This window comes from Antechinus flavipes, chromosome 1 (assembly GCF_016432865.1).
Source record: "Antechinus flavipes isolate AdamAnt ecotype Samford, QLD, Australia chromosome 1, AdamAnt_v2, whole genome shotgun sequence".
Lineage (NCBI taxonomy): Eukaryota > Metazoa > Chordata > Mammalia > Dasyuromorphia > Dasyuridae > Antechinus > Antechinus flavipes.
The window spans coordinates 433,421,648-433,448,058 of NC_067398.1; positions in this window are offsets into that span (position 1 = coordinate 433,421,648).

Here is a 26,411-nt window from a genome sequence, read left to right on the forward strand (position 1 = left end):
TTGCACAAAATAAGGAAAGAGAAGATCACTGAATTGGGCTTACAACTAAAAAAGCTAGAAAAATAAAACAAATTAAAAACATTCAAATAAATACCAAATTTGAAATGCTGAAAATGACAAGGGAGATTAATAAAATTGAAAGCAAGAACTAAGAGTTTGTTTTATAAAAAGCCATCAAAATAGTTCAACCTTTAGGTAATTTGATTTAAAAAAGGAAAGAAGAAAACCAAATTTTTAATTTCAAAAAATGTAAAGGGAGAACTTTCCACCAATAAAGAGGAAATTAGAGCAATAATTAGTTTTTTTTCCCAATGTTATGTCAATAAATTTGATAATCTAAGTGAAATTGAGCAATATCTACAAAAATAGAGATTGACCAGGTTAACAGAAGAGGAAATAAATTATCTAAATAGTCCTATTTTAGAAAAAGAAATAGGACAAGCTATTAATCAACTCCCAAAGAAAAAATGTCCAGGGCCAGATGGATTTACATTGCATTCTACCAGACATTTAAAGAATAATTAATTCCAATACTATTCAAACTATTTAAGAAATAGGGAAAGAAAGACTCCTACCAAAGTCCTTTTATGACACAGACATGGTGCTGATACCTAAACCAGGTAGAGTCAAAACAGAGAAAGAAAATTATAATGTCCCTAGTGAATATTGATGCAAAAATCTTAAATAAAATATTAGCAAGCGATTACCACAAGTAATCATCAGTATAATAACAACATGACCAAATAGAATTTGTGTCACCAATACAGGACTAGTTTAATATTATGAAAACTATTAGTATAATTGACCACATCAATTACCAAATTAATAGAAATTACGTATTCCCTCAATAAATGTATAAAAAAGTATTTGACAACATCCAATACTATTTAAAAAAACAATAGAGACTATAGGAATAAATGGACTTTTCTTTAAAATTATCAGTAGTATCTATTTACAACCATTGGCAAGCATTATATGTAATGGGGACAAACTAGAACCATTCCAACTAAGATCAGGAGTGAACCAAGGTTGTCCACTATCACTATTACTATTCAATATTGTATTAGAAATGTTAGCATTGGATGTAAGAGAAGAAAAAGAGATTAATGGAATTAGAGTAGAGTAATGAGGAAACCAAAGTGTCACTCTTTGCAGATGATATGATGGTATTCTTAGAGAACCCTAAAGAATCAACTAAAATTTTTACTAGAAATAATTCACAACTTTACCAAAGTTGCAGAATATAAAATAAATCCACATAAATCATCAGCATTTTTACATATTATCAACAAAATCCAGTAGCAAGAGATACAAAGAGAAATTACATTCAAAATAACTTTCAATAGTATAAAATATATCTGCCAATGGAAAGCCAGAAAATGTATGAACTACAAAACACTTTCCATACAAATTAAATCAGACCTAATCAGTTGGAAAAATATCAAGTACTAATGAATAGGCCAAGCAAATATAACAAAAATGACAATACTACCTAAATTAATCTACTTATTTAGTGCCATACCAATGAAGCTCCCAATAAATTATTTTAATGACCTAGAAAAAGTAACAAAATTTTTCTGGAAGAACCAAAAGAATTTCAAGGGAATTAATGAAAAAAAAAAAAGCCAATGAAAGTGGCCTAACTGTGCCAGACCTAAAATTATATTATAACGTAACAGTCATCAAAATCACTTGGTCCTGACTAAGAAATAGAGTAGTCAATTGTAATGGGCCAGAACCCTGTACCTGAAACAAGGGTTCTTACAAGGTGTTAATTCAGTGCAATTGATAAGACAATGGTTATCTAGTTTAGCATGGTGATTAATAGTTCTCTATAGTTCTTACAATAAATAATGGTTCCCTTATGATATAATGATTGGTTTACACTCAGTATACTGAATATAAATTGGGACAAACTCAGCCAGAGACATACTCTGAGGGGAACTAAGACAGACTTAGAGAGAAGACAGAGGACTGGAGGCGAGAGCTAAGGTTTCAGAGGAGAGACATTCATTCCATCTCCCACCTTTGTGGTGGCTGGAGGCTGGAGCATAAGCCCTCAGACTGAGATAGACTTCAAGACAGAGACCATTGTTGTGGTCCTCCTGCCACCCTCACAGAAATCAAGACACATTCTGGAGGACCTCCAGAAAGCTGGCCCAGGCCCCAGGCAAGGAGACAATAAAGAATTTGGACTTTATCCCTAGCTATTCTTGTGGTGATTACTTAGCTGAAATGAAGGCTGGTCCAAAGATCTCCAGAAAACTAACCAGAACATTAAAGTCGATTAGTGGAATCACAGGACAAAACAGTCAATAATTATAGCAATCTAGTGTTTGACAAAGCCAAAGACCCCAGTTTTTGGGATAAACATTCACTGCTGGGAAAATTGAAAACTAGTATGGCGGAAACTAGGTATTGACCCACACTTAACACCATATACAAGGTAAGATCGAAATGGGTGCATGATATAGACATAAAGAGTGATATAAGCAAATTAGAAGAACATAAGATAGTTTACCTGTTAGATCCTTGGAGAAGGAAGGAATTTGTGACCACTGAAGAATTGGAATTCATAATTGAACACCAAATAGATAATTTTGATTATATTAAATTAAATTTTTTTGTACAAACAAAACTAATGTAGACAAGATTAGAAAGAAAACAATAAATTGAGAAAACATTTTTATATTTAAGGGTTCTGATAAGGGCCTCATTTCTAAAATATATAAAGAATTGACTCAAATTTATAAGAGCTCAAACCATTCTCCAGTTGATAAATGATCAATGGATATGAGCAGACAGTTTTCAGATAAAGAAATTGAAACTATTTCTAGTCATATGAAAAGGTCTCTCAACCACTATTGATCAGAGAAATGCAGATTAAGACAACCCTGAGATTACCACTTCTATCTTCTCAGATTGGCTAAGATGACAAGAAAAGATAAGTAGAAATGTTGGAGAGGATGTGGGAAAACTGGGACACTAATACATTGTTGGTAGAACTGGGAATAGATCCAGACAGTCTGGAGAGCATTTTGGAATGCTAATAATAATAACAAAAATAATAATTGAAAAAATTATCAAACTGTGCATATCCTTTGATACAGCAGTGTTACTACTGGGCTTATATCTTAAAGAAGGGAAAGAGACCCACATGTGCAAAATATTTGTGGCAGCCTTTTGTGTAGTGACAAGTGGATGTCCATCATTTGGAGAATGACTGAATAAGTTATGATATATGCATGTTATAGAATATTATTATGTGAAAATCAGCTGGAGTCAGGAATTCAGGTTAAGGGAATAATCTTCAATCTTTATTCTTTTTGAGGTGAAGGGGGATTGTGATAGCAATATGGGCAGCTGTGAGAGGAAGCCAGCCAGCAGAGGTGAAGGGGGATTGCAGGTGAAGGGGAGTTGCGATAGCAATGCAAGCAGCTGTGTCAAGAAACCAGCCAGCAGTCTCTCTTTCCGCTTTCCTTTCCACTCCCCTGCTTCCATCCACCAAAATCATCATTTCCTATACAACACATCAGGACTTGCACAAAGAGTGGGGCAGGGGCCATTCTTTCTCCAAGTATATATATTAATAGAGTATGGTCCAATTACTATTTAGCTTCACGTGCTTGGGACCTCAGTGCAATAACTCGAGCCTCAGCCCATTACATCTCCCACTTTCTTTTGTTTTAGAACACAGGTAGTCATGCCATCCCTGACTCCTTAGGGAGGTCAGAGCCCCTAAGGGGAGGTGATCACACCCTCCCTGACTTCTCAGGAAAGGAGGTGATCACGCCCTCCTGACTTCTCAGGAAGGGAGGTGAAAGCATTAAAAAGGAGATAATCATGCCCTCCCTGACATCTCAGGAAGGGAGATGAAAAGCACCAAAGGGAAATGAGGGTTGCTAGCGGGTTTCTGGGCTGAAGGGTCTTATTATGCACAAACCCATCGGCATGGGAGGTATTACACAAGCACATAGCAATAACGCAGAGACTATTAGTGATGACTCTCCCCACAGTCAGTGCAGGCTTGATATAGTATAACAAAAATGAATTGTACATGCAAGTAACAGTATAAAAAAACAATATAAATCAACATGGTGTTGTAAAAGATTGCCAGAAGTCCTAGAAGGAGGGTATGTAAATAGCAGTCACACATACGCCTTCTTCAGCAGCCAAGAGATAGTCCAAAACCAATCTATTGTCCATTGCTTCACATGTCAGGGAATCCAATGATCCCCCCAAGTTTTTGAAGTCCTGCAAAAGTCTTTTTATGTGTAAGGGAATCCAATGACTCCAGCTGATTTTGAAGTCCTGTAACAGTCTTATCATTTCTCAGAAAATCCAATGATTCCTGAGGGCTTTCAAGTGTTATGTCTCAGAGAATCCAATGATTCTTGAGGGTTTTCAAGTCCTATAACAATCTTATGTCACAGAGAATCCAATGATTCCTGAGGTTTTCAAGTCCTACAACAATCTTATGTCTCTGAGAATCCAATGATGATTGGTTGGGCGCCAAATGTGAAAATCAGCCGGAGTCAGGAATTCAGGTTAAGGGAAAAATCTTCAATCTTTATTCTTTTTGAGGTGAAGGGGGATTGCGATAGCAATATGGGCAGCTGTGACAGGAAGCCAGCCAGCAAAGGTTAAGGGGGATTGTAGGTGAAGGGGGGTAGCGATAGCAATGTGAGCAGCTGTGTCAAGATGCCAGCCAGCAGTCTCTCTTTCCACTTCCCTTTCCACTCCACTGCCTCCACCCACCAAAATCGTCATTTCCTATACATCACATCAGGACTTGCACAAAGAGTGGGCAGGGCCATTCTTTCTCCAAATATATATATTAATAGAGTATGGTCCAATTACTATTTAGCCTCATGTGCTTGGGACCTCAGTGCATCAACTCCAGCCTCAGCCCATTATAGTATTGTTCTATAAGAAACGACCAGCAAGATAATTTCAGCAAGACTTATATGAACTGATGCTCAGTGAAATGAGCAGAACCAGGAAATAATTGTACAGGGCAACAACAATATTATATGACAATCAATTCTGATGGATATTACTCTTTCTAACAATGAGATGATAGAGGCCAGTTTCAATGATCTTGTAATGAAGAGAGTCATCTACATCCATAGAAAAGGCTGTGGCAACTGAATGTGGATGATAACATAACATCCTCATTCTTTTTGTTATTGTTAATTTGCATTTTGTTTTCTTCTTCATTTTCTTTTCTTTTTGATCTGATCTTTCTTGTGCAGCAAGAGAATTGTACAAATATGTTTTCTTACATTGGATTTAACATATATTTTAACATGTATAACATATATTGGATTACTTGCCATGTAGAAGAGGGAGTGGGGGGAAGGAGGGAAAAATTTGGAACAAAAGGCTATGCAAGGATCAATGTTGAAAAATTATCCATGCATATGTTTTGAAAATAAAAAGCTTTAATAAATAAAAGAAAATCTTCATCTTGTGGCCCAGTAATCTGTAGTATCTTCCTACAATTGAACCACATCTTTTCCTCCACTTGGTCTTCACCAAAATAAGGTCTACCATTTTCCCTCCATCTAGTTCATGAGATTTTACTCAGCATTGTATTAGAAGAGAAATAAAAATAATAATGTTATGGAACTATAAGGAATAAATAAATTAATCAGATTAGAAAGCTAGCATGGAACCATGCAGGAATACAGTGAGTATTTCCTACTGAATGAAAAGCAGAATAATTGAACAAGTCATCACTTCCCTTGATTATACTTTATCTAAAGATACTGAGAATGAGCTGAACAATATTTCTATTCTATATCTGATTGTGCTCCAAAAGCCAACAAAGTAATAAATCAAAATTCATTTGTTAAGACCAGAGGCTGTTTCTTGCCTCATTTTTTAAACCCCCTCCCCCCCCCCAAAAAAAAAAGCATGAGATATGTAATGACAGGACATTATAGATTAACCATACTACACTTAATTTCAGCTATATACTTGGCCAAAAATTTTACAATATCCTTTTGGAAAATATGGAAATATGGGAATAAACTATAGGACAGTTTTTGATGATTTTATTACTGGGTAATCAATGTAATTATTAATAAATTCACATGACTCTGTAGAGAAGAATATAATGAATTGCCCAAAATATTGGTCTGTGTTCTTGTTTTGTCCATCATTTTATTAATGACTCAAAATAGGTGAGATGCTTATCAAAGTTAAAGATGACACAAAATTGGAAGTGATAACAAAGATACTGGATGATAAGTTAAAGGTCCAAAAAGATTTAGCTGTAACATGACAGTTTACTGCTTAAAATAAATGTTTAATTCAATAATTGTAAATGTTTGTTGTTAATATTGTAAAAGCAGAAGTTTGATTGGACTTCTAGCAGACAAAGAATAATGATAGAAGCTGAGAAGGAAAAAGGAAGAAAGGAAGGAAGGAAAGAAGAAAGGGAGGGAGGGAGGGAGGAAGGAAGGAAGGAAGGAAGGGAGAGAAGGAAGAAGAGAGAAAAGAAGGAAGGAAGGAAGGAGGAAGGGAAGGAGGAAGTGAAGCAAGGAAAGAAAAGAAAAAATATGTTTTGGTGTGTATACAGATTGCATCAGCTTCTTCTCTAGAGTTAGATAACATTTTTCATCATGAGTTCTTCAGTATTGTCTTGGGTAATTTACAGTTAGTTGATCACCATTAAGTATTGATGTTATTGTATAAGATTTACTGTTGTTCATCATAAAATATTGCTATTACTTTGTATAGTTCTCTTGGTTCTGCTCATTCCACTCCATTTTGGTTCATGCAAGACTTTCTAAATTTTTCTGAAATAATTCTGCTAATTTCTTATGATATAATAATATTTCATTAAAATAATATCATGAGTTGTTGGGCCATTCTTCAATTCATGGACATCCTCTCAATTTCCATTTCTTAACCACCATAAAAAGAGTTGCCATAAATAATTTTGTATAAAATAAGTTATTTTATGACCCTCTTTTTATTTCCTTATGATATGAACCTAATAGTGTCATGGCTGGATCAAAGGGAAGACACAGTTTAATGACCTTTTGGAAAAAGTTCTAAATTGCTTTCCAGAATGCTTGGCTCAGTTCACAACTCAATCATCAGTGGATTAGTGCAACAATTTTCCCAAAACTTCTCCATCGTTTATCATTTTCTGTTTCTGTCATATTAGCCAATCTGATATATGCGAGGCAGTACCTCAGAGTTGCTTTAATTTTGAATTTCTCTAATCAGTGATTAGAGCACTTTTTTTATATGATAATAGATAGCTTTGCTTTCTTTGTCTGAAAACTGCTTATTCATTTCCTTTGGCAATTTATCACTTGGGGAATAATTTGAATTCTTAAAATTTTAATTCAATTCTTGATAAGAAATCAAGCCTTTTTCAGCTTCCTATAGACATTTTCCCATTTTTTACTTTACTTCTAATTTTGGTTGCATTATTCATTTTTTGTTTCCTAATACTCTCTATATCTTATTTGTTGCTAAATTCTTTTTTGATCCACATATCTGACAGATAAACTATTACATACTCCCCTAATTTGCTTATGATATCACCTTAAATCTTTTGACTTTATTTTGGTATATGGTGTGAGAGGTTGTTGTACACTTAGTTTTGCTAAATTGTTTTCCAGTTTTTCCAGAAGCTTTTGTACCAAAAGCTTAGATCATTAAATTTATCAAACACTAAATTATTATGGTCATTTACTACAATATATTATCTCCCTAATCTGTTCTACTGATTCTCTATTTCCTAATCAGTCCAATTGTTTTAGTGGTTATTACTTTATAATAATACAGTTTGAGATTTGGTACATATTGGTCACATTTCTTTATATTTCCCCCAGTGATTTCCTTGACATTTTTGACCTTTTGTTTTACCAGATGAAATTTTCTCATTTTTTTCTAACTCTATAAGATTTTTCTTTCAAAATGTTGATTGATGTGGCACTGAATAAGCAGATAAATTTAAGTAACATTTTCATTTTTATTACATTGGCTCAGCCTAACCATGAATAATTTTTCCCCAATTTTAGCACTGACTTTATTTCTATAAGTGTTTCATAATTATGTTCATATAGTTCCAGGCTTGTTTATTTATTTATTTTTGACACATAGACTCCCAAGTATTTTATATTGTTTACATGTATTTTAAAAGGAATTTCTCTTTTTAATCTTTTGTTGGATTTTTTGGGTAACATATAGAAATGCTAATGATTTTATATTCGGTAACTTTGCTAATCAACTAGCTTTTTAATTGATTCTATATACCATCCATATCATCTGCAAAGAGTGACAGTTTTGTTTCCTCATTACCTATTTTAATTCCTTCAATTTCTTCCCCCCTTATTGCTATAGTTATTATTTCTGGTACAATATTAAAAATAGTAATGATAAGAAGCATTTTTGCTTCACTCCTGATTTTATTGGGAAGAATATAGCTTTCCCCTATTACCAATAGTATTTGCTGATGCTTTTAGATTCATAGTCTCTATTCCTCTCTACTTTTGATAGAATTTGGTAATTATGTCAAATTATTGCTTTTGTCTTGTTCCAGAGGCAGGATATCACTTCTAGTTTGCTAAGGGGGTATGGCCTTGCTGCTGGCCTTTCTCACGGCCTGCATTGGTGTGGAATTTCACTGTGCTGCTGATTTTCATGGATTTGGGGCTCTGCCCTTGCTTCTGATTTACCTTGAGCCGGGGATGCTTACCAGTGTCTTGCCGTGGAGACCTAGTACCTCCTTACAGATTTTCTTAGGTGCAGCCTGCAGTTGCACAGTGACTGAGTTCCAGTAAAATTTCAATAAGACAGACCTTTCCTGCTGACCTCTCAAGTTGTCCTGGACTAGTTCTGTGCTTCACTTTATCTGAGGTAAATTTTTGTATGGTTGTTTGGAAAGTAATTTGGGAGGGCTAGAGGGAGTATTTTCTTTATTCTGCCATTTTAGCAATAGAAGTTTACCCCTTCTACTTCTAAATCAATTATCCTGGCTCCCTATTGGCCTAAAGAGCTAATGGGATCAGACTTTATTAATGGAAACATGCCCACCAAGTTCACAAGTGGTTACTTCTATTTACATTAAACATAACTTTTTTGTATATGAATATTTGCTTATTGTTCTATTAGAATGTGAATTAACTGAAATGTCTCATGCAATTTTCTTCTTTCCTTCCTTCCTTCTTTTCTTTCTTCCTTCCTCCCTTCCTCCCTTTCTTTCTTTCTTTCTTTCTTGGTAGTTCCCAATTTAGGTTTGGGTATACTGATAAAGAGAGATTTAGCAGGACTTAAAAGGGATTATCTAGCTACAAGTTAGATAGTTGTTTAATACCAAGAATTTTGAATCAGCACTGGAAAAAAGGTCATAAAGAGTATTGTTTTAATAATAGGCTTCTGCTAGTTTTCAACTGACTTCCCGTGTAAATGTAGTAGTTCTATGTCTCTAGGAACAGAAATAAAAGCTGGACCTGTCATTTCATCTAAACCTCAAAGTGAGAAACTCTCAATACCAATGCAAAATTATATCTTTGCTAAAACTTACAATCTTAGTGATCAGTGGAAGGGAGGAAGTAAACGACATGGGATTACACACTTTCAAATTCAAATGAGACCTTAACTTACTAGATATGTGACCTGGTGTAAATGACAACATTTTAAAATAAAATCTGTTTATCTCAGTTTTGCCTCAGTATTCAAGAATAATAATAACACTTTCCTCCCAGGTTTTTTGTGAAGATCATACGGGAAATCACTCAACAAAGTGCTGGTAGAGAGTAAGTGCTAAATAAATGTTGCTATTATTATTATTATCTTTACACTAAAGAATTATCTATATTATCATTATTATTATTTATTATTATTATTACTATCATGATTATTCCCTAGAGCATTAAATAATTACCATTGTTTTATTATTATCATTATCATTATTCCCTTGAGCACTGAGAGATTAAATGGGCGAACCATCAATAGGTGTCAAAAGTCAGACTTGAATTTAGGTCTTCCTGGAATCAAGTCTAACTCCCTAATTACTAAGTATAGCTATACCTCTGCAACTTTAGGTTGTGCACTAAAGTAATATTTTGCCTTTGTTGGAAGAGATACTTTATTCATCAAATCTCAGTAGTAAGCTCTAATTGATCCTAAATACACTACATAATTGAAACAAGTTCAGGAGGTCATAGATTAGAGTAGTTTGGTAATCATAAAAACAATAGAATCCCCCAGTGGAGATTATTTAACAGAGAAAATACCAACTTGGACTTCCAGCAAAAAATGATGGCAGATGCTGACCATACTGGTTCTTTTTTCTGAAGAGTTAAAGGAATGATTGTTCCCATCCTTCTGTGCCCTTGACCTACATATCTCCTCATGTATGCCGTAGACACATACATTCTTTTAAAAAATTAAAAAAAATTATTAATAACTTTGTATTTTCAAAATATATGTAGAGATAGTTTTCAACATTCACCCTTGCAAAACTATCCTGCTAGTTTTTCTCCTCCCTCTTCCCTCCCCTTTCCCTAGACAGCAAAAAACAATATAGGTTAAACATGTACAATTCTTCTAAACATATTTCCACACTTATCTTGTTGCATGAGAAAAATCAGATCAAAAAGAAAAAAGAGAAATAAAAAACCAAGCAAACAACAACAAAAGAGAAGGTGAAGATATTGTGTTGTGATCCGTATTCAGTCTCCATAGTTCTGTCTCTGGATGTAGATGGCACTTCCTATTACAATTCTGTTATAATCACCCTGAATCACCTCATCATTGAATAAAGCCAACTCCATTACAGTGGGTCATCACATAATTTTGTTATTGCTGCGTATGATGTTCTCTTGGTTCTACTTATTTCACTTAGCATTAGTACATGTAAGTCTCTCCAGGCCTTTCTGAAACCATCCTTCAATTGTTTCTTATAGAACAATAATATTCTATTATATTCATATATTATAACTTACTCAACCATTCCCTAACTGATGGACATTCATTCAGATTCCAATTCCTTGACTCTACAAAAGGAGTTGCTACAAACATTTTTGTACATGTGGATGCTTTTCCCTTTTTTATGGACCCTTTGGGATACAAGCTCAGTAGAGACAAATGACACATGCATTCTTGTACATTTTCTCTGTGTATGAACTCCCTAATTAAGATGAGAAAGAATTTAATCTGCTTTACATGGGAAGATAAATTCTTGTCACTAATTTTATAATATTGCTTAATTAAATGGTTTCTGAATGGAAATGTTTGGCTAATAAAAATAAAGTTTTTTGATAAGGGCTCATAAAAATGTGATTTCTGTTGGATGCTGGCTCAGAGTGTCTTGAATATTTGATGACCTGCATGAAGGATTAAATCAGGTAGTTGTTAGTCAGTTTTTTGTACCCCCTCATCAGGTATTTTCCATCAATTGGTATCACTTTCCTTTTTCTACAACCCTCACTAAATGTCCCCTTTGTTATTGAAAACAAAGGTTCCATATCTGTATTCTATGTAGCATTGGAAGGATCCAGTCCCATAGTCTCACTTATTACATAGCTTCAATAGCATGGGCCTTTCTCATTTCTTTCCTTTCCTTTCACCCTCTAAACTTCAGGATTATAGATTCCATTAAAAATCTTTTTCTCTTGAAGCATTTCTCCTGTTCCTCTAAGAGTAGTAGAGAAGCATTTCTTGAAACATTTCACTTTCTTTATTTGTAAGACTCACTTGCAATTTTTTTCACACACAGGCAGAAATAATATTTGATTGATGATTTTGATTTTTTAAAATTCTCCTTTCTAAAAATTTATGTTATAATATACTATGGGTTTTATGTAGGCATTTTGATTTTGCATATGTTTTATTGATAATTATTAATTTTATAATACTACTAAAGGAAAGTATTCTGAAGAGATTTCACATTGAGCCACTTTTTAACTCTATTTTCTCTTTCAAGGCTGTGTCTTACTTTTTCACTATGTTACCTTTTTCTGAAATTTATAATGTCTTAATTATGTAATAATTAGCCTGTTAAAAAACCTGGTTAGATTTGTCAATTCTTTGAGGGCTCCCACATTTTACTGAGTTGGGAACAGCTTCCATTGGTATATATCATAATCTTCTCATCCTTTTGTCTAATATTTTCTAGTAAAAACATACAATATTACCAACTGAAAATTGGTGCATTAAGTTTTTAATGGCCAAGCTTGAGAATATTTTCCTTTTCTCCGGATGGGCAAGTATACATCTCAAAAATCCCTGAATACTAAATTTCTGATTTTTCAGATTAAACAAACATTTTGGATGATTAAGCTGATTTTGACAGTTTATAGAACAATACTTTATGAAATGTTTTCATACACTCAAAGGAAATCAATACTATTGAAAACAAAATGCTTTTAATTGTTCCAAAAGATGAACAGGCTAAATCATACACTTCAGTAGGGAACTTAAAGGACATGAATAGAATAATATCAATGTTTATTGCTTGGTGACAGAGCAATCCTGAGACCTGTTGTTTTTACTTTGCCAGTGGCAGGCTGGGAACCATTTCAGTTCTTTACCCCATGGACAATCTGATAAAAATTTGGAATTTATATAACTCCAGCAACATATTCATATTATTATGTGGGCTTGGATATCTGTTTTTGTTCATCAAAAGGAGTTTGACATAGTTTATATTTTCTGTTAAGCAAAAATGGATTGTGTAGTTAATATCATTGCTAAACAGTTAGATATTTTGATATTGAAGTACAATAAATTAGCACAGTAAGAGGTATCTTTTGTTTTTTCCTTTACTGAGAAGATTGAAGTTTTTTTTTTTTTTTTTTTTTTTTTTTAAACAATATCGGTGGAGAAAGGCAGTAACTCTCATGTATTTGTTCAGATAGGTAGAAGTTAAGAAAAAAAGACAGTAATCAGAGTACTTAGTAATATAGAAGATAGAGTGTTGAACTTGGAATTAAGAAGACTGAATTCAAATCTTGCTTCAAACAACATCTAGGTGACCTTGGGAAACTCACTTTGCCTTGTGCTAACTCAGTTTCTTCTTTTATAAAATTGTAATTATAATAGCATGTGCCTCAGGATTATTATGATATTCAAGATATTTGTAGAGTACTTTTTGAAACTATAAATTTTAGCTATTATCCAAATTCATTATATTAAGAACTTATACAGCAATTACTGTATTTTCTATAGTTTTCATTAAAACAAATATCATAAAAATATGACATTTGAGCCTATGTTAAAGTCAGAATACAAATATGGGACATATTGAGGCACTCACTGTGATAGTTCAGATTTGGGGATACTGAGTCTTGGGGACTGAGATAATATTAAATAATTGAAAAGTTTTCATATTAAAGTTTGATAAAAGTTTGTGAATATACAAATAGACACATAATAACTGGACTTGAACTCATGAAAGCTGAGCTCTAGTTTTCAAGCAAAGGATAACTTTACTTATTAGGAATGTTGAAAAGGGATTTCATAATCTCTAATTCTCACTTTATTTTGTAGCAAAGTCATGCCCCATGATTTTGGCTTTGGATCTGACACTAAATAGCTTTGTGACATGACAAGTGAGTGACTGAAAAGTTGTATAACCCACTATCTCTACCTGGCTCCCGACCATGTTTGACATCCTGTGTAGCTATCCATCAAGAAAATAGGACTTGTCCAGAATGGAAAACCTGACATCTGTCTTAACACTGTGTGTAATTCCCTCGCCCAAGACTTCCCCAAGTTTTCCTGTTCTTATTCCTCCACATAAATCCTCTTATTAGAATGTAACCTCAGAAAAAGCAGGAAATTCCTCATTTTTTACATGTATCCCCTTTGTAGTTTCTAGCTTATTATAGACATTTTAAAAATGTTTGCTTAAACATTTAATAATACACTGAACACATTTGGCTTCAGTTGCCTTATATACAAGAACAAGGGCTTGAATTACTTGCTACCTAATCAGATCTCACAATTCTAAACTATTATGATCCTAATTTTTTCTTCCAAAATTATAATTTCATTCCTATGTGGAACTCTTAGTCAATAAACTCTTTTTGCTAATGCAAAACAATATTGACTACAATTTATAACCTTAGCATGTTGCATAGAACACAGAAGTTTAAAGATCTGTTGAGCATTACACAGCTAGTATGTATTAAATTGGATTTGAATCAAGATCTTCTTGAAGACTAGGCTATCTCCAGAAAGTTGTTTTTAAGTAGCTTGCTTTTGTGACTGCCTAGATAATGGTTAGATTATAATGATCTTGAGAGAATTAAATTTCAATCAGAAAAGAGTTGTTAGTAGCTTGCATAGTAGAGGACACAGGAAGAACAAAGAAGTATTAATAGATAAGAATATGTATGGTTGTGTTAGACACAAGTTTAATCATTGGCTGTCTTGGAAAGGATGGGATGAAATTCATTTTTTCCAGTCTGTTATGGTTTGATTACATATCTTATAGTATTATTGCAGAGTACTTTAGAGGCCTCTTCATCAATACCATGCTGCCTCTGTATTTTATCATTTCTCTGTCTTCTTGTCACTATCTCTCTCCTCTCTGTCTCTTTCCATTCCTCTTCTATATCTTTCTCTTTCTGTCTCTCTTTGACCTTGCTCTTTATCACTCTTTATATCTTCCTCTATCTCTACTCTATTAAATAATGATATATAACTCAGACTGATTGACTTAGTTTATCCTTTTACTATGGTAAATGATAGTAAATCATCCTCAATTCTGAATTATTGACGTTTTGTGACTGGTCTGTTATGAACATCATGTTAGCAAATCTCTCTGGGGTTACAATAAATAAACAGAAAAATAATACTATAATAATATCAGAATCCTTGAAAGTTCATTGTACTGCTAAGAAATATTTCTATAAAAAATAATTTAAAATAAAAAAGGTTGGAGTATAAAATGTGTTTCACTTAAGTGAGCATTGATATTCTAATCTGGTACAAGAACATTAGATTTCAAGTCACAACCACTAAGGTCAAATTCTTACTCTTCTAGGGTACTCCAAGAATATGCTTAGGCAAGTCAGCTTCTTTTGTAGCTCTCCATTGTCCTTTGTAAAATTCAGGGTTTGAAATAGATTGTCTTGAAGATCTCTTTCTGCTCCAATCCCTCTGATCTGGAGATTCTATGTGTTATCCAGAACTGCTCATTTCTGGAAGAACCTACCCTAACTTTCCATAAAAACCTTTTAATATTGAAAAACTTCAAATCTCTAGTTGTTTCAACCAGAAAGATTTGATATTTGAAAGCTCTGTCTCCATCTCCTCTTACTGGTAGGTTTATACCAAATTTGTCATTGCATCAAAGCTAAAGCTGATCTATTACCTTAGCAAGTTAGCTCTGGAAACCAGCTTTTTGGAGTAATAGAAGGAGTACCCCTTAGTGTCCTTTCCTACTTGTGAATTTTCTGCCATATTTACAGGTGCCACAAATACTGCTCTCTTGGTTATTTTATCAAATCATACATATCAGAATCAAAATGCTTCTGATCTGCGTCTCCCATTCCTAGGAAGTATGTTTCTATTGAATATCAGGAGTGTAGTCTCCTTCACCCTCTCCTATTCTGTAAGTTGTCACCAAAGATTAGTTATAGAAAACAAACAAACAAAAAAACAACAGACCCAATACTCCAGCTGATTAAACTCTGAGTTGTTTTGCTAATTGACCTGAATTTTTTGAGAAATAACCAAATGTCATTTTGGCAACTTCTCATCAAATCCAATCTCCTCATTTATGCAGAAGAAGAAACTGAGGAATTAAATTATTTGACCAATGTCACAGTAGGCAAAGTAATGAAACTTTAAGTAATATTATAGGATAATAAAATCTTGGATTTGAAGCTGGAAGGGATGAAGGTGAAAGTCCAATCTCTTAATTTTTACAGAAGAAATTGAGATCTAAAAGAAAAAAGTGACTTGACCAGAGTTACAGTGCCTTTGGGTGTCAAATGCAGGACTTGAACCAATATCTTTCTGACTTTAAGGCTGACTTTCTTTTAACTCTAACAATGTTTATATCTCCACATACAAACTATAAATTAAAAACAATAAGTGCAACAAGCCCCTTATTGTATAGAACATAAGACATATTTTTAAAGTATATATAATTTTTATTTAAGTTTTTAAAGAAGGAATGAATATGGAGGGGAATGGAGCCCTGTGGTTTTTATAACTTAAAGGCTTGGAGAATTTAAATAGTTGCAGAGATAAGACTTGAATCTTGATTTTTCTTAAACTCTTTCTACTACACGACTCTCTTTTTGTCTGGTCCACTGTTGGGATTAGAGTCAAGAGACACATCCATACATTTATAATTATTTAACGAAGTTAACTAGACATGTCTGAATAATGCTGTAGAGATAAATTTAAGTTGTCTTTTTTGTTGTATTTGTTTCCTCACAGAATGGGCCCAGCAATACAAGCTTTCCAGCACTTGTCTATAAAAATGTGTCAACCATGTTCTACACAGAGCACCTCTATGGATGAGAGGATAGTTCAGTCAGAATGTGGATTCAGGCTGTGGCTTTGGAGGATGCTGCCAACTAATGTACCATCTGCCAATTGGCACCTCAGATGGTGGCTTTTTCCCCTGTATGATAATTGCTTATCAACTGGGAATTTCATTTATTCGTTGGATGTATAAATTTAAATTCAGTTTTATAAAATAAGCTCATCCCTCTCCAAAATTGTTGTTGATGGAAATTATTTGAGCTTTCAAAGTAGAGTAATGTTTCCAAAACACAGCATTGTTGCCTGATTGTGTTTCTCTTAGTAGCTCTAATTGCTTAGAGCAATTTTACTTCACATGATCTTCAAAAGAACAAACATGTTAATACATTTATCAGTTAAAATTGGTGATAATTTTGTTTGGTGTTGAAACTCTTAGAGTAGGAATGATTAAGAAAACTATTTTAAATGAGTAGGCATTGTTTTATTACACTATCATATAAAAATAATTTTAAGGGATTATAAGTTTTTAATTATCTAGAAAAGTGTAGAAAGCCAATTTTATGGAAATTGGTAATGCTACATATTTTTTTAAGTAGGAAAATGCAACATTCTCTTCATTTGGAAGAAAAAAAATCTTTATTTAGCTAAGACAAATTGAGAGAATAATAAACTCTTCATGCAGATTTGGTAGGAGGGAGTGTGTCTGTTAGAATAATAATATTTATGAAAGCATACATTATGGTCATCAACTGCATTAGAGTCCAAATTAGTAAAAATGCTAATTGGACAAGGGAGTCCAGTTGGAGCTGGAGATAACCCAATATCTATTTGTCTCCTAGCCAAATAAAGGACATGGTGAAATGAAAAAGGCAGTTTAAATGATATGTTTATAAATGGGGGTAGAAGGTTGGAGGAAACTAGAAATTATAAGGAGACTTTTCCAGCCTTGGAAGGGAGATTTCCTCATGCATAATTTCAAGCTCAATAGTTCAGCAATATGCTTTTAGAGACAGATGATTTCTTTCACATGTATGCTTTCTGGAGTAGGAAGAATATAACTAATATGGCCACAACAGATGAAAGATCTATTCTTTGTTACTCCTCCAAATTAGCATGAATTATTCAAACAGTTCAGTTCCAATGAGAAAGGAATAGCTTGTTTAGTAACCTTTGAAGTCTGTCATCCACTGAGACTATAATAATCTATAAGTAAAGTTTTGTGAAGCCTTTACAACTTATGCCTGTCCTGTGAGGTGAAATAGTGGGTAGTTCAACCATATCCTTAAACTTATTTCCGAGATTTAGGGGCATAATGAGCCAAAGAGATAAACTGACTTTTTTGTGGTCAAGTCCTTATGATTAGAACTATAGTATGAGCTCAGGGCCTTTTGAAGAATTGGGAGAGGAAGTAAAGTTCTAGACCACAGGTTATATCTTAAGGCATCATCTAGGATGTGAAAGTTTGGTTGCCAATCAATCTCGTAGGCTTAATCATTTTTGTTAAAAACTTCACACATTTTTGGAGCTTGTCTGAATTTGGGATTTTTTTTCAACTGTCATACCTAACATAATATAAAATATATGTGTCATACATAAATACATAGCATCAAGTCAGGATAATTGGTCAAAACCTTCATGTAGATTGATCTATGAATTGCAGATATCCCCTGGAGAAATTTTTATCCATAAAAGTTTTTTCTCACCTGAGGGTAAGGCATTTGACTTCTAATTGATTCAAATCTCTGCTATCTGTTTGGAGCCATTCATATGTTTTAAAAGCTTATTTGGGCCTAGACTTTACTCCTAGTAAACTTTGATTTTTTGCTACCAGGTGGATTATATATTTTTTTCTTTTATTTTTTTGGGGGATGGAGGAAGTGAGATAGGCCATTACAAACACCAAAGCAAGTAATCACCTATTATAACTCTATAAAAGATTGCTTGTTGAATTTATATTACTGTGCACTTAGAAATGAGTTTAATTTTTAGTCCCATAAATTAGGTTGCATTGTATTATACAATAACCAATTGTTAGAGATTTCTAAATCATGTCGGAGTTATCCACAATTGGGAAGATAAGCCAATCTGCCCTAAAGTGCACCAGTGTAGATTTTTGGGATCCAGTAAATATTCAGTTGAGGGAGACTATTGGAAGTTGGGGGCAGGAATGAGGTTGATAAATGAAGTTCCTGATCAACTCGAGTTTTCAATCAATCTGAGAGATTATAGATAGTGGTGCTTTGCAGGGCTTGGGGTAGAATCACCTCTGTAGAATAGATTTATACTGAATAGACTTATACTGTTCCCTTGCTGAGAGAATTGGTTTCTAGTGAATGTGGATGCTTTCAAGATAATTTCTGACTAATAGTGAAGGGATTTTAATATTGTAACCACTTTCCTTCATGAGCTACAAAATATGCATGTGTTGTTCTCAAATAGATAAGTGATCAAAGGATGTGAACAGACAATTTTCAGATGAAGAAATTTTTAAAAAAATTTTTATTTAATAATTACTTTATATTGACAGAATCCATGCCAGGGTAATTTTTTTTTTTTTTTACAACATTATCCTTTGCACTCGTTTCTGTTCCAATTTTTTTCCCCTCCCTCCCTCCACCCCCTCCCCTAGATGGCAAGCAGTCCTTTATATGTTGGATATGTTGCAGTATATCCTAGATACAATATATGTTTGCAGAACTGAACAGTTCTCTTGTTGCATAGGGAGAATTGGATTCAGAAGGTATAAATAACCCGGGAAGAAAAACAAAAATGCAGATAGTTTACATTCGTTTCCCAGTGTTCTTTCTTTGGGTGTAGCTGCTTTTGTCCGTCATTTATCAATTGAAACTCAGTTAGGTCTCTTTGTCAAAGAAATCCACTTCCATCAAAATATGTCCTCATACAATATCGTTGTCGAAGTGTATAATGATCTCCTGGTTCTGCTCATTTCACTTAGCATCAGTTCATGTAAGTCTCGCCAGTCCTCTCTGTATTCATCCTGCTGGTCATTTCTTACAGAACAATAATATTCCATAACATTCATATACCACAATTTACCCAGCCATTCTCCAATTGATGGGCATCCATTCATTTTCCAGTTTCTAGCCACTACAAATAGGGCTGCTACAAACATTTTGGCACATACAGGTCCCTTTCCCTTCTTTAGTATTTCTTTGGGATATAAGCCCAATAGAAACACTGCTGGATCAAAGGGTATGCACAATTTGATAATTTTTGGGGCATAATTCCAGATTGCTCTCCAGAATGGTTGGATTCGTTCACAACTCCACCAACAATGCATTAGTGTCCCAGTTTTCCCGCATCCCCTCCAACATTCATCATTATTTTTGCCTGTCATCTTAGCCAATCTGACAGGTGTGTAGTGGTATCTCAGAGTTGTCTTATTTTGCATTTCTCTGATCAATAATGATTTGGAACACTCTTTCATATGAGTGGTAATAGTTTCAATTTTATCCTCTGAAAATTGTCTGTTCATATCCTTTGACCATTTATCAATTGAAGAATGGCTTGATTTCTTATAAATTTGAGTCAGTTCTCTACAGATGAAGAAATTAAAACCACTTGTACTCATATAAAAATGCTCTAAATCACTATTGATTAGAGAAATGCAAACTAAGATAACTCTGAGTTATCACTACACACCTCTCAGAATGGCTAAGATGATAGCAAAAGATAATGATAAATGTTGGAGGAGATGCTTTGTGAATCTGGCAAACTTGTGAACTCTGATGAGTAAAGGTATAAACACAAACATTGTAGTAATTAGTTCTACTTAGTACCTTGTTTCTGGTTCTGGCCCAAAACATCTTCTTGTAAGATCATATCAACTCTAATTAGTTAGCAGTTTGTAAAGATTCCAACAGAGATGTGGGAAGTCTGGGGCACTAAAACATTGTTGGTGGAGTCGTGAACTGATCCAACCATTTTTTTTTTTTTAATAACTTTTTATTGGCAGAGCCCATGCCTGGGTAATTTTTTTACAACATTATCCCTTGCACTCACTTCTGTTCCAATTTTTCCCCTCCCTCCCTTCACCCCCTCCCCCAGATGGCAAGCAGTTCTTTACATGTTAAACATGTAGCGGTATATCCTAGATACAATATATGTGTGCAGAGTGGTTCTGCTCATTTCACGCAGCATCAGTTCATGTAAGTCTCTCCAATCCTCTCTGTATTCATGCTGTTGGTCATTTCTTACAGAACAATAATATTCCATAACATTCATATACCACAATTTACTCAACCATTCTCCAATTGATGATCCAACCATTTTGGAGAGCAATTGGAAACTATGCCTAAAGAGCTATCAAATGTTCATATCCTTTGATCCAATAATGTCTCTACTAGGTCTTTATCCCGAAAAGATAATAAAAAAAAGTAAAAGGACTTACATGTAATGACCGCGTATTTAAAATCAGCTGGAGTCAGGAATTCAGGTTAATGGAAAAATCTTCAATCTTTATTGAAGTGAAGAGGTGAATAAAGATTGCGATAGCAATATGGGCAAGAAAGATTGCGATAGCAATATGAGCAGCTGTGACAGGAAGCCAGCTAACAGAGGGGGATCTGAGCTCAAAGGTTGTCGCAATGGCAAAAGCAAGCAGTCTCGCCTTCCCCTTCCTTTTCCACTCTCCTGCCTCCATCCACCAAAATCGTCATTTCCTATACAACACATCAGGACTTGCACAAAGAGTGGGCGGCGGCCATTCTTTCTCCAAGCATATATATTAATAGAGTATGGTCCAATTACTATTTAGCCTCATATGCTTGGGACCTCAGTGCATCAACTCAAGCCGCAGCCCATTACACCTACATGTGCAAATATGTCCTTTTTGTAGTGGTAAAGAACTAGAGACTGAGTGGATGCCCATCAGTTGGGGAATGGCTGAATAAGTTATGATACATCAATGCAATGGAATATTATTATTCTATAAGAAATGATCTGTAGGATGATTTAGAAAGGCCTGGAGAGACTTATATGAACTGATGCTATATGAAGTGAATAGAATCAAGAGGACATTATATATACAGCAACAAGATTATGCAATCGAGGACTTCCGGTTAAGATGGCGGAGAGGAGGCACATAGCTGTGTAGCTCCACGCTTTCTCTCACTATCCATTTCATTACAAGCCTCTGAATTAATGCTTGACTGAAAAAAAACCCACAAATAGTTACCAAGAGAAGCCATCCTTGAGATTCGCCAAGAAAGGTCTGTTTTTACCGGAGGGCTGGGACGGTTTTAGATCGGGCGCAGGCGGCGGGCAGCGGCAGGGAGAGAACGGGAGCAGACTGGAGAGGAGGTGGGGAGTGATCGCAGCTGTCTCTGCGGGGAGAGCTTCGCTACAGGTTTGGATACTTTGCTCCGGCAGCAAGTCAGCAGCCCAGCAGAGAAGCTAAAAACACCGGGGCTGAAGAATAAAACCCCAAACAGCTGGAGTCTCTCGGGACCTGGCCACTTCCCCCCGCCCCCAGTGACTCAGCACGCTCTGGGATCTCAGAGCACAGGCGCAACACAGTCCTGCTAGTGCCTCACTGCTGCCACCGCAGTCTGGAGAGGAAGCTCGATAACACACCCAGCCTCTCCCCCAAAGAAAGACTCCAGTTTTTTCTGTTTTTCTTTGCTAGTCTGTCTCTGATTATTAGACAGAATGAGCAAGAAGCTGAAGAGGACTTTAACCCTTGACACCTTCTATACAGATAGAGAGCAGACTCTAAATCCTGAGGAGACTAAAAGCAGACAGTCCCCAGGTGAATCCCCAAAGGAGGAGATCATCTGTTCCTCAGCATAGATGAACCTCATAGAAGTAATTAAAAAGGCTCTCACAAGGGAGCTAGAAGAAAAATGGGAAAAGCAGAGTGAGGCTTGGCAAAAGAGCCTGGAGAAGTCAGTTAAAGAGAGAGTGGATAAAGAAGTAAAATCCTTGAAAAATAGGATTGGTGAACTGGAAAACAAAATTGGCAAAATGGAAAAAAATTCCACAGAACAAAAGAACTCAATGGGACAATTAGAAAAAGATTTTAAAAAAGTGAGTGAAGAAAATACTTCACTGAAAATCAGAATTGAACAAGTGGAATTGAATGACTCGAGGAGACAAGAAGAATCAGTCAAGCAAATCCAAAAAAATCAAACAATGGAAAAGAATGTGAAATACCTTCTGGGGAAGACAACAGACCTGGAAAACAGATCCAGGAGAGACAATCTGAGAATCATTGGACTTCCAGAAAAACATGATGAAAAAAAGAGCCTGGACACTATTTTCTAGGAAATTATCAAAGAGAACTGCCCAGAAGTCATAGGAACAGAGGAAAAAATAAACATTGAAAGGATTCATCGATCACCCACTGAAAGGGATCCTAAAATCAAAACACCAAGGAATATAGTGGCCAAATGCCAGAACCCTCAGCTGAAGGAAAAAATATTGCAAGTGGCTAGAAAAACCCAATTCAAGTATCAAGGAGCCACAATAAGGATCACCCAGGATCTGGCAGCATCCCCATTTAAAGATCGAAGGGCCTGGAATATGATATTCCGAAAGGCTAAGGAACTTGGTATGCAACCAAAAATAACTTACCCAGCGAGAATGAGCATCTTTTTTCCAGGGAAGAAGATGGACATTCAACGAAGTAAGCGAATTTCATCTATTTCTGATGAAAAAACCAGAACTTAACAAAAAGTTTGATCTACAAATATAGAACTCAAGAGAAATCTAACAAGGTAAAGATTAATCTTGGGAACTATATTTCGACTATATAGATGTATAAAGAATACATGTATACCTTGTTCTAGAAATTGGTGTGGAAAGGACATTGTACCAGAAAAAGGGTAAAGTGGGGGTAGTACATCTCATGAAGAGGCAAAGGAAACCTATTATATCTGAGATAAAGAATGGAGGGGGACGAATATAGTGCATATCTTACTGCCTTCAGAATTGGCTTTAAGTGAAAAATCTTAAGACATATTCAATCTATGGTGAAACTTCTCCCACCTCATTGAAAAGTGAGAAGGGAAAAGTGAAAAGGGAAGGAATAAACTAAGCGGAAGGGAATACGGAAACTGGGAGGGAAAGGGGTAAGATAAGGGGAGGAACTCTAAGGTGGGGGGAGGGATACTAAAAAGGGAGGGCTGTGAGAAGCAAGTGGTGCTCACAAGCTTAATACTGGGAAAGGAGGTAAGGGGGAAAAAAGGGAGAAAAGCATAAACCGGGGTTAACAAGATGGCAAGTAATACAGAATTGGTCATTCTAACCATAAACGTGAACAGGGTAAACTCCCCCATAAAGAGGAAGCGGTTAGCAGAATGGATTAAAAGCCAGAATCCTACAATATGTTGTTTACAGGAAACACACCTGAAGCGGGGAGATACATTCAGGTTAAAGGTAAAAGGTTGGAGCAAGATCTACTATGCTTCAGGTGAAGTCAAAAAAGCAGGGGTAGCCATCCTGATCTCAGATCAAGCTAAAGCAAAAATTGATCTAATTAAAAGAGATAAGGAAGGGCACTATATCTTGCTAAAGAGTAGCATGGATAATGAAGCACTATCTATATTAAACATATATGCACCAAGTGGGGTAGCATCTAAATTCTTAAAAGAGAAATTAAGAGAGCTGCAAGAAGAAATAGACAGTAAAACTATAATAGTGGGAGATCTTAACCTTGCACTCTCAGAATTAAATAAATCAAACCACAAAATAAATAAGAAAGAAGTCAAAGAGGTAAACAGAACACTAGAAAAGTTAGATATGATAGATCTCTGGAGAAAATGTAATGGAGACAGAAAGGAATACACTTTCTTTTCAGCAGTTCATGGAACCTATACAAAAATTGACCATATATTAGGACATAAAAACCTCAAACTCAAATGCAGTAAGGCAGAAATAGTAAATGCATCCTTTTCAGACCACGATGCAATGAAAATTACATTCAACAAAAAAGCAGGGGGAAGTAGACCAAAAAACAATTGGAAACTAAATAATCTCATACTAAAGAATGATTGGGTGAAACAGCAAATCATAGACATAATTAATAACTTCACCCAAGAAAACGATAATAATGAGACATCATACCAAAATGTATGGGATGCAGCCAAAGCGGTAATAAGGGGAAATTTCATATCTCTGGAGGCCTATTTGTATAATAGAAGAGAAGGTCAATGAATTGGGTTTGCAACTAAAAATGCTAGAAAAGGAACAAATTAAAAACCCCCAGTCAAACACTAAACTTGAAATTCTAAAAATAAAAGGAGAGATCAATAAAATTGAAAGTAAAAAAACTATTGAATTAATTAATAAAACTAAGAGTTGGTTCTATGAAAAAACCAACAAAATAGACAAACCCTTAGTTGTCTCATCCACCGAGACCTCGTTACTTGTGTGGGCTTCGAGGGGGGAATCCAACCTGAGGAGAAATGGGCGAGAAAGAGGAGGGAGACGAGGCTGATTGTTGCCAAGGTCTCAGTTTATTGCTCTCAGGATACAACTTATATAGGAAAAAGCATGGGAAAGAGAAGTAGGGTGGTCTGGGAAAGGAACATGGGCTATAGCTGGTCCAGTGAGCAGGAACATAGTGTGGTGACAACTCAAGATTGATTCTCAAGACCGTTTTGCCTGGTTGCAGTTCTCAGGATTGTTTGACCACCTGTGTGATTCTGTTGCAGCAAGGGGTGGGGAAAAGGCACCTGGGCCGGGGCCTTCGGCTTCCAACACTTAGTAAATCTGATTAAAAAAAAGGAAAGAGGAAAATCAAATTGTTAGTCTTAAAAATGAAAAGGGAGAACTCGCCACTAACGAAGAGGAAATTAGAGCAATAATTAGGAGTTACTTTGCCCAACTTTATGCCAATAAATTCGACAACTTAAATGAAATAGAAAAATACCTCCAAAAATATAGCTTGCCCAAACTAACAGAGGAAGAAGTAAATATCTTAAACAGTCCCATCTCAGAAAAAGAAATAGAACAAACTATCAATCAACTCCCTAAGAAAAAATCCCCAGGACCAGATGGATTTACATGTGAATTCTACCAAACATTTAAAGAACAATTAATTCCAATGCTAAATAAACTATTTGAAAAAATAGGGATTGAAGGAGTCCTACCAAACTCCTTTTATGACACAGACATGGTACTGATACCTAAACCAGGTAGGCTGAAAACAGAGAAAGAAAATTATAGACCAATCTCCCTAATGAATATTGATGCTAAAATCTTAAATAAAATATTAGCAAAAAGATTACAGAAAATCGTCACCAGGATAATACACTATGACCAAGTAGGATTTATACCAGGATTGCAGGGCTGGTTCAATATTAGGAAAACTATTAACATAATTGACTATATCAACAACCAACCAAACAAAAACCATATGATCATCTCAATAGATGCAGAAAAAGCATTTGATAAAATCCAACATCCATTCCTAATAAAAACACTTGAGAGCATAGGAATAAATGGACTTTTCCTTAAAATAGTCAGGAGCATATATTTAAAACCATCAGTAAGCATCATATGCAATGGGGAAAAACTGGAACCTTTCCCAGTAAGATCTGGAGTGAAGCAAGGTTGCCCACTATCACCATTATTATTTAATATCGTATTAGAAACACTAGCCTCGGCAATAAGAGTCGAGAAAGATATTAAAGGAATTAGAGTAGGCAATGAGGAAACCAAACTATCACTCTTTGCAGATGATATGATGGTATACCTAGAGAACCCCAGAGATTCTACTAAAAAGCTATTGGAAATAATTCATAATTTTAGCAAAGTAGCTGGCTACAAAATAAATCCCCATAAATCCTCAGCATTTTTATACATCACCAACAAAACCCAACAGCAAAAGATACAAAGAGAAATTCCATTCAGAATAACTGTTGATACCATAAAATATTTGGAAATCTATCTACCAAAGGAAAGTCAGGAATTAT